This window comes from Hydra vulgaris, chromosome 08 (assembly GCF_038396675.1).
Source record: "Hydra vulgaris chromosome 08, alternate assembly HydraT2T_AEP".
Classification (NCBI taxonomy): Eukaryota; Metazoa; Cnidaria; class Hydrozoa; order Anthoathecata; family Hydridae; genus Hydra; species Hydra vulgaris.
The window spans coordinates 19,836,846-19,845,739 of record NC_088927.1 but is presented as its reverse complement, the minus strand read 5'-3'; positions in this window follow the sequence as shown (position 1 = coordinate 19,845,739).

Genomic DNA, 8,894 nt, shown 5'->3' with positions numbered 1-8,894 from the left:
TTTTTTGCATTAGTTTTAAATTTACTGTACACAAGTTATTTTTATCCCAGGTTTTAGTCAACACTTTTTTTAAAAAAAATCATAAACTATGACCCTTTGTTATTTAATTGTTGCTTTGCTGTCACTGGGCGGCAAGGGTCATGCTCTTGCACGTATTCAACTATGGTTGAAGATCCATTTTATGTTTTATGATTGTGTTTGTAATTCAGTTCACAATATTTATATATTTAATTCTCGATATTGCAGTTGCTTAGTGCACTGTTTATTGAGAAACATTTTATGAAATTTATATTATTTTCTCTAAAGTATTTATTACACTCGAGGTTCCAGGTGGATTTAATTTTTTTTAGTATATTTTTAGCATTTCTTTTGGCAGGAATTTCATTACTTTTTTTTAATTTTAGAGTTTTTGCATCTCCATAATTCATTAGTGGTAATGTGTGTTAGGGTTGTAATAAATTTTGCAATAAAATTTTTTTTTGGTAGGTCCTGAATGTTTATCAAGAACCGTGTACCGAGTTAAATGGTTTCGACGGTAGAAGTTTTCATAAATGTTTCTTATTACTACTTTCCACACAGCTCTAGCCTTGCTGCAAAAGATAAAGGGGTAAAGATGTCAATTCTTCCATGTTCTCCAAGTTTCCAAGTTTTCCAAAATTCTATGGAATTGCCCACGTATAATTTTCCAAGTGTTTATTTTTTCTAAAGTTTGTAGGTGTAATAGTGTGTATTTTTGCTTGTTCCCTGAGCATAAGAGTCAAAGTTCCTTTCCCATATCTGTTTCCATCGGGTTGATTTTTGGAATTTTGCCTCCCATTTTAGTTGAATTAGTTTAATGCTCATGTTTTCTTTTTGTTGAGAAACATGGGTGTAAATATTGTTTGCTTTTTTTGGGGTAATGTTAAAGATCTCAACATTACCTTTAATTCAATTACATCTTTATAATAAAACTGGAGTGGATTTAGAGATTTTGGATTACTGTTTCCAGTAAGGAATAGCCATTAAGGATATTTAGTTTTAGCTTAGAAAGTATGCCAGACAGCATTGCACCAAGGATTTTTCAAGAAAAATCCTTGGTTGCACTTACCTACATTTTTCATTTGGAGTATATATTCATTCTGATGGCACAGCACTGGTTTTGCGCATTAAGAATAAATCAAGAATTGCCCAGACCCCTTTATTAACGGGTAATTTCAAAATATCTCTTTCAATGGGTTTAGCGTAAATGCTCTGCCAAAGGTAGGTTGAGACTGTCTATTTTTTGAGGTCTTCTTTTGAGATAGAGAATACGTTTGCCACATGCCACACCATGACAGAGCAAGGAGGTTGACAAAGATTCGTTTGCATTTCAAGGAAAGGCTTCGGTATCTTATATATAAAATTTTGGATATTTTTTTGAAACTTTTCTGTGGCAGTGTGCCAGTTTATTCTGCCTGCATAGGTAAGGTCTGTGTGGAATGTAATTCCGAATTTATATTGAAACTTTTTGATTGAGTGTTTTTATGTTATTCTCGTGTTCTAGGTAGTTAAAGCCGCCTAAGACAAGCGCTTTTGTTTTGTTTTTGTTTATGTTTGATCCCGAGGCTTGCTCAAAGTCCTCGAGTATAATAAAAATTTCTTTAATTGAGTTTTCGCTTCGTACAAGTAGTGTGGTGTCGTCTGCGTACTGCATTACTTTAAGGCTTGTTTTAGTTCCTGGCAGAGGGATGCCGTCTATAAACCGATTAGACTGAAATTCGCGAGCAAGCGTTTCCACTGCCAGACACAGCAAGATGGATATTAGGTCTCCTTGACGGACATCTTTCTCAATTTTGCTCAAAGTTGTTCATTATAATGAATTGAGAGTTATTCGTAGTTTGTTTAATCGCGTTTATAAAATTTTGAGCCTAATTAAATTTTTCGAGGATTTTAATAAAAAGTTTCGATCAATTGTGTCAAATGCTTTTTCCTGATCGATAGTGATGAGGCAGCATCTAATATTTTATTTCATTTGATTAATGAATAACATCTCTGGCAAGAATTGTATTTGAGATGATGCTTTGTCCGGGTACTGAGCACGTTTGCATTGATCTGAGTAATACGTTCAGGAGTTTTGAGAGTCTCAGTGCTAGCGCTTTTGCGATTATTTTGTAGTCTGCGCATAGCAGTGAAATTGAGCAAGGAGAGGAGGACCGTTATTTGTGTTCAAGATAACTCGTTAAGTTAATCACGTTTTTATTAAAAAGGTTAGTCAGCTCCTCACAGCATATGTCAATGTATTCTTAGTAAAGCGAAAAATAAGAGAAAATCCTTAAAGATTTTTTGATAATTAAGAATGTTATATGAAAATCATTATGAAGGTGTTATAAGAAAATCATTATGAAGACGTGCCAAAAAAATGCTATCATTTTTATTCCAGTGATATATTATGTAATAATATTTACATAATGCATTATTACGGCATAGTTTCTTTTTTTTTTGTAATGAAAATCCGATTTGCAATTTTCAGTTAGGTTGTGCGAGAAAGTGGTAAGGTTAGCTCTAAGAGAGCGAGAAAGATTGTATCACGTAAAAAAGTAGTTATAAAAAAGTTAAGAAAGGTGGTATCACGTGAAGAAGTTGTTATTAAAGCATTAAAAAAGATTGTATCACGTGAAGAAGTTGTTATAAAATAGATAAGAAATCACGCGAAGAAGTCGATGTAAAAGAACCAACAAGTTGTTAAGAGTTTTTAATAAAATGCTAAAAATGCTGTGTTTATAATTGTTCCAACAACAACTTAATCTAAAGTAATGAAAAGAAATCTTAACCACTTCTTTACTTTTTTCGACTTTTAAGTTTAAATTCTATGAAACTTTTTTGCGTAAATTAACCGCCAAAATGTTTATAATAAAGTATACATAACTTTTATACGAAATTTGTGTCGTTTATTTTTTTTTATTGCTAAATTTCGACATATATAAATATACTATAAACGTATATAAAATAAACGTACACACAGTATAAACATACAATGATATCACACAAATTATCCGTTGAATAATGCTTAAAATATTTTCCTAAAAGATTTACTAATTAACAATAGCTTATTATTTACTGAGGCTCAATGAGGTATTTAGAAATAAAAGCAGCGTATAAAATTGTTTACATGGTTATTAAAACTCGAATGAATAAAAATAAATTCAACGATATTTTTTAAAGGTTTTTTCAATGTTTACGTTTGCAGAAAAATTCATGGCTTCTACCATTTTGAATGGGGTGATAACAATACTATCACAACCATATCAGTTGTGTAATTTATAAATGATCTCCATTTATTGCTGATTGCTGTTGTTACACATTATATAACTCTATATTTATAATGTATCATACTCCAACCATCCTCTAAATCAAAAAACAGAATAGTATACCTTAAGGCTTTACGACGAAATAGAAATCTAATCGTAGAGCTAGAAAATCTGGCTTGTTGTATTGGCTTTTGCAAAATTTACCGCTAAAATTATGATAATTAATAACACCGATAATAAATTAAACAGTTAGTCTAGTTAAGGTGACTTTTGCCATCATCAGAGTTTAAAAAAAAAAAAAAAAAAAGACGAATACACTTCTCCCACTTCATACTATTATCTATTTATAATATCATTTATTCTATCAGGCATTTAGCGGTAAATATGTTATGTAATGACGTACTAAATCGTTTTGACTATATGTCCCTATTTTTTGTCATATATTTTTGAATTTTCTCTAACTTTGTTTTTTTCTTAATCCTAGATTTTTTTCTAAAATATATGGAAGCTTTATTCGTAACTACTTTAACTAGAGCTTGAAAGCTCGTTTATTCGTTAACTAGAGATTTTTTTCTAAAATATATGAAAGCCATATTTGTAATTACTTTAACTAGAGTTTGAAAGCTCGTTTATTCGTTAGCTAGAGCTTGAAAGCTCGTTAAATTCGTTTATTTAATCTTTATTCTTGTATTCTTTATTGATTGTTATCTTGTCATAAATATGCAACTTTAAATCACGGTAATGATTTAAAATGTAGAATGTTAGAATTTTAATTAATAGAATAGTATAGATTTTTAATTAATAGAATTTTAATTCTCGGTAACTTAACATAAGTTTTTTTATTTTTATTTTTGGCATTAATATTAAATTAACTGTACGCAAGTTATTTTTATCAACACTTTTTTTAAAAAAGTCATAAACTATGACACCCTAATTGTTATTTAATTGTTGTTTGGAGTTTTTGTTTCGCATTACCTTGACAAAATCCGTTAAAATCGTTATTTCAGAAATACATAGAAATAAAAATGGAAACGATGGGATGGCAATTTTTTACTAATGAAAACTTTTTCCTTTGTTAAAAACACTAAGCTGTTGTTATGCAGATATAACTTTGGGCCAATAATGAGCGATAACTGCACGTTTCCGCACCTGGTTTTTCTATATGTATTTATCAATATATTAAATAAATTATATAAATTAAATATTATAAAAAACTAAAAATTATACAAATTAAAACTTGGGCTGAGTGACTTCCAAAAGTCTTGCGAAAACTCACAGATTTTTTTCGGTAGTCGATGTGGTGTTTTCTAAAAGTTTTTATAAAAATTAAAAAATCTAAAAAAGTGCTTTTTAAAATGATAGAGTAGAACCAGGTCAAAAATGCCCTATACAGGTCACAATAAAAATTAAAAAACTTATCATGAAAAATTAAATAACTTTTTTATTTTTACTTTCTTCAATTTTTTTTTACTTGATAGGTAACAAAAAACTACTTAAGATAATATAAATATATGTTAAAAATAAAATAATAAAGTTATTGAAAATATTAAATGTCAAGTAAAAAAATTGTGCGGTTTTAGGATTCTGATAAAACCGCACACTTGAGAAAACATTGAATTGTTTAAAATTTAACTTTTTTTATTATTTTTTTTTTAACACTACTTATATTTAAAAAACCATGTCAAAGTTTTTACATTTTTTGCAAGCAAAAAAATTTGGTTCCAACAACATATTTCTTCGGTAAACATGCTTCTTTGCACAACCTTTCCCAACACATCCAATTCTCGCATTGCAACATTTTTGTGTATAACTATACTCTCCACTTTTTACATTTTGCAACTTTTAATCGTTTGGCTACCGGTACTTGTTCTTTATTATTGTTTTGCTGAGGTTGCTCAGCATTGTTATGCTCAGGCATTTGAGTACTTGGCATAGAGAGTCTTCGCTTAGCGTTAAGTTTAGGAACTTTCACGGCTTCCTTTGTTGTTGTTGTTCCTTCCTTTGTTCCTTTTTCTTCATTTTTTTGTTTGAGGAACTCGATCACGTTTTCTTTGGGTTTGCTCCAAGTTTTGATTTGTTGCACTGCTTCGGTTTCTTAACATACGATTGATTTCTGGCTTGAAAAACTGCTTCAACTCTATATCGATACTGTTTATGCGACGCTCAACACATGACCTATTGATACCTATCAAAACTAGAAGCTGGTGTAGTTGAGAAAGATGGTAATTGGTGATGTAGTTGAGAAAGATGGTAATCGGTGTGTAGTTGGAATAGGCGCTGCGGCAGCTGTGGAAGATGATAAAGCTGTGTCTGAGCAAGATGGCGTAGGTGCTGCGGAGGCTGCTAAAGTTGATGAAAGTGGATTAAACGCCATTGCATTATAAATCATGCGTCATATGCGTCATATGCGTTATGGGATATTGTGTGATTGCTAATGCCTTATGATTTATGTTGTTTTTATTTAGTGGAAATAAACCAATGCACTGGAAACCAGCTATTGCATGCAAGCGCGTAAAACATTATACGCGACCCAAAAGTTATACCAGTCTGTTGATATTGCTTGGCGACGCATTCAAAATAACGATCAATTATTTCTGGCGTACAAGAAGCGACTCTTTCAGATGCTAAGTTTTCCGCTTTTCTTGTTGAAATTTGTTTTGAACATCTTTTTATAAAGGCATAAAACGAGTCTTTTTCAGGCTTGCCATTTTTGAATAAGTGCCATTGATCTTCACGTTTAAGGTAGCCACATACAAGTTCTAGGATTTCATTTCAGGTTAAACCATAACCCCAGTCACCAAGTAATTGGAATGCATGCACCATCGATCTTTCTGTTTCATTGGAAAGTACCGTTGATGTACCTGAGCCATGGAAGCCTTTATTGTCGTTACTTTTGCGATCTTTGAGCGTTGGGACTGGAACACTATGTTTGCACTGCAGGTTTTCTCAGTGATATTTTATTTTCATTCATATCAGTTAATGCGGCTAGTATATCATCTTCCTTGTAAGCTTTGATTTTATTAGTTGACATGTTAAAGAGAATGAGTTAAATGGAATTGAGTGAGTGATGATTATATTGAAAAATAATATAATACTTGGTTTTTAATGAATAAGTGTCTATTATATTAACAAATAACATTATATTTTATTCATAATTAAACCGGAATTAACACTAACTTAATTAGATAAAGATAAGCGCTTTGTCACTTGCGAAAAACTGAACCAAGTAATTAATCGAGCGTGCGGTTTTATCAGAAAAAATTTTTTTTTTAATTTTTTGATTTTTGATTTAACTTTTTGTTCTAGCTGCATAAAAGTTATACTATCAGAATTAAAATTAAATTTCCAACGAGATAGTGCTAAATTTTTTTTTATGTCAGTTTCGGTTCAAGCGCTATTTTGTTCGCAACGATAAAAAAATATAGAAAATTTTGACTCCCCTTTAAAGTTGCATAAAAAAAGAAACTAGTAAATCAAAAAAATATTCTTTTTTCAAATCCATGCTTTATGCGAGCAGAATTCTATTGGGCCTAGAAATTCTTTTTTTGTAATCTTTTGTAGAAGGAAATGGTAAAAATTTATGGTATTTCAACTTATCTATATAAAAAAATTATTTTTAATATAATGTACAATTATTCTAGGGGTTATTTATAACCTCGTTATTCAAGTATTATAAAAAAGCCCTTAAAGAAAAAAAACAAATAGTGTCTTATTTTTTTTTGTTTGATTTTTTAATGGGTTTTTTTTATATTACTTGTATAATAACGGTATATAAAACCACTGAGGCTATTTCTTACCTAAAATCTTATATAACAGAAGGTATATAAATAAATAAAAATATATATAAAGTAAAATATATATATAAAGTAAATATATATATAAAATATAAGTATATAATATATAAGTAAATATATATATAAAGTAAAAATATATATATAAAGTAAAAAACATATATATATATATATATATATATATATATATATATATATATATACATATATATATATATATATATATATATATATATATATATATATATATATATATATATATATATATATATATATATATATTTATATAAATATATATATATATATATATTTATATAAATATATAATATAAATTATATAAATATATATATAGAAAGTAAAATATATATATATAGAAAGTAAAAAACATATATATATAGAAAGTAACCTTACATAAAGCATGGAAAAAACAATAGGTTTTGAATCGCTGCGCTTTAATGTCTTCGAAACTGCAAATAATTTGCAAATCAATGATTTTTGTGACGTAATACGCAATTCATATCAAATAAATAAAATGTATGGGGAAATACAAATTAAATTTTTGTTAACTTAATTAACTTTTTTTAGTCAAATTTTTCAATTTCCTTGTATTGTCATCGAAAATGATTAAGTGTGCAAAATTTGAGCAAAATTGGTTGAGAAAAAAGCTTTCAAAAATTGATTTCAAATTTTGTGGCACAGAAACATATATATATATATATATAGAAAGTAACCTTATGTAAAGCATGGAAAAAATGGAGTTGAATCGCCAAATAATTTTATCAATTCGAATAGAGGAGATAGTTGTTTGTTTGAATTTCTTTTTGTTTTTATCGTAGCCATATCCGTTTAGTTTTTATCGGATAATTTCGATCAGTGTGCGGAATGGTATGGTGTGCGGTTTGACCCGGTTTTACTTTACTATTTGTTTTTTTGAATACTGTATGCTCGACTAATATTTTATTGTAGCTAGGCTCGGCTCTTATACTTATTTTGATGTAAAAACACGAATTAGTTTCAAGCGTAAATTACTTACATTACTCATATTAAAATATATAATTCCCTTGCATTTAAAAGAAATTATTTTTTTTTTACGGAAATTATTTTACAGAAATTATATTTATTTTATGCAGTTAAATAAAACTTAACTACATAAATTTAGTTACTTATATGCGTTACTGTTACGTGAAATAGTGATAGTTACGCATTTAAATTGACTTCAAATGTCGTTTATTTTTACTTAAAAAAGAAAATTACTTTAAAAGGTAAGCTTTTTAAAGTAATTTTTAAATGATTTGCATTGAAAAGTACTTTCGCAGTGTTAATTTACCCGTAAATTCCTTTATGCATGTTTTGTCTACATAGAATCAGACTAGCCTGCTTATGATATTTGGAAGTTCTTTGTATTTAATTATAGTGAGAATGCGTATAATATACAAAAATGAATTTTAACGCAAAAGAAGTTGTTTACCATTTCTCTAAACTTAAAAATAATAATACAGGGGACTGGTGGACTCCTAAAACTAAAATGAAGTTATGCTAAAAGGGTAATAATGACATTTTGTCTGCTAAGCAATTTTTTAACAGTAAAGTTAAAAAATTGCTTAGCAGACAAAAACACGCTGTTAGAATTATTTCAGGTGCAGGTCGTTTTACAAATTCTAAAGAACTATTTAAAAATCATCACATACTTAAGGTGGTACATCCCCATTAATTTTGAAATTTTTTAGAAAAAATCAATTTTTTGAAAATTGGTTTTTTAAATTCAAAATTTTTCATAGAACAATATTATTAATTTTTTTTTTAATAAATAAATAAGGAAGTGTGTACAATTATGTGT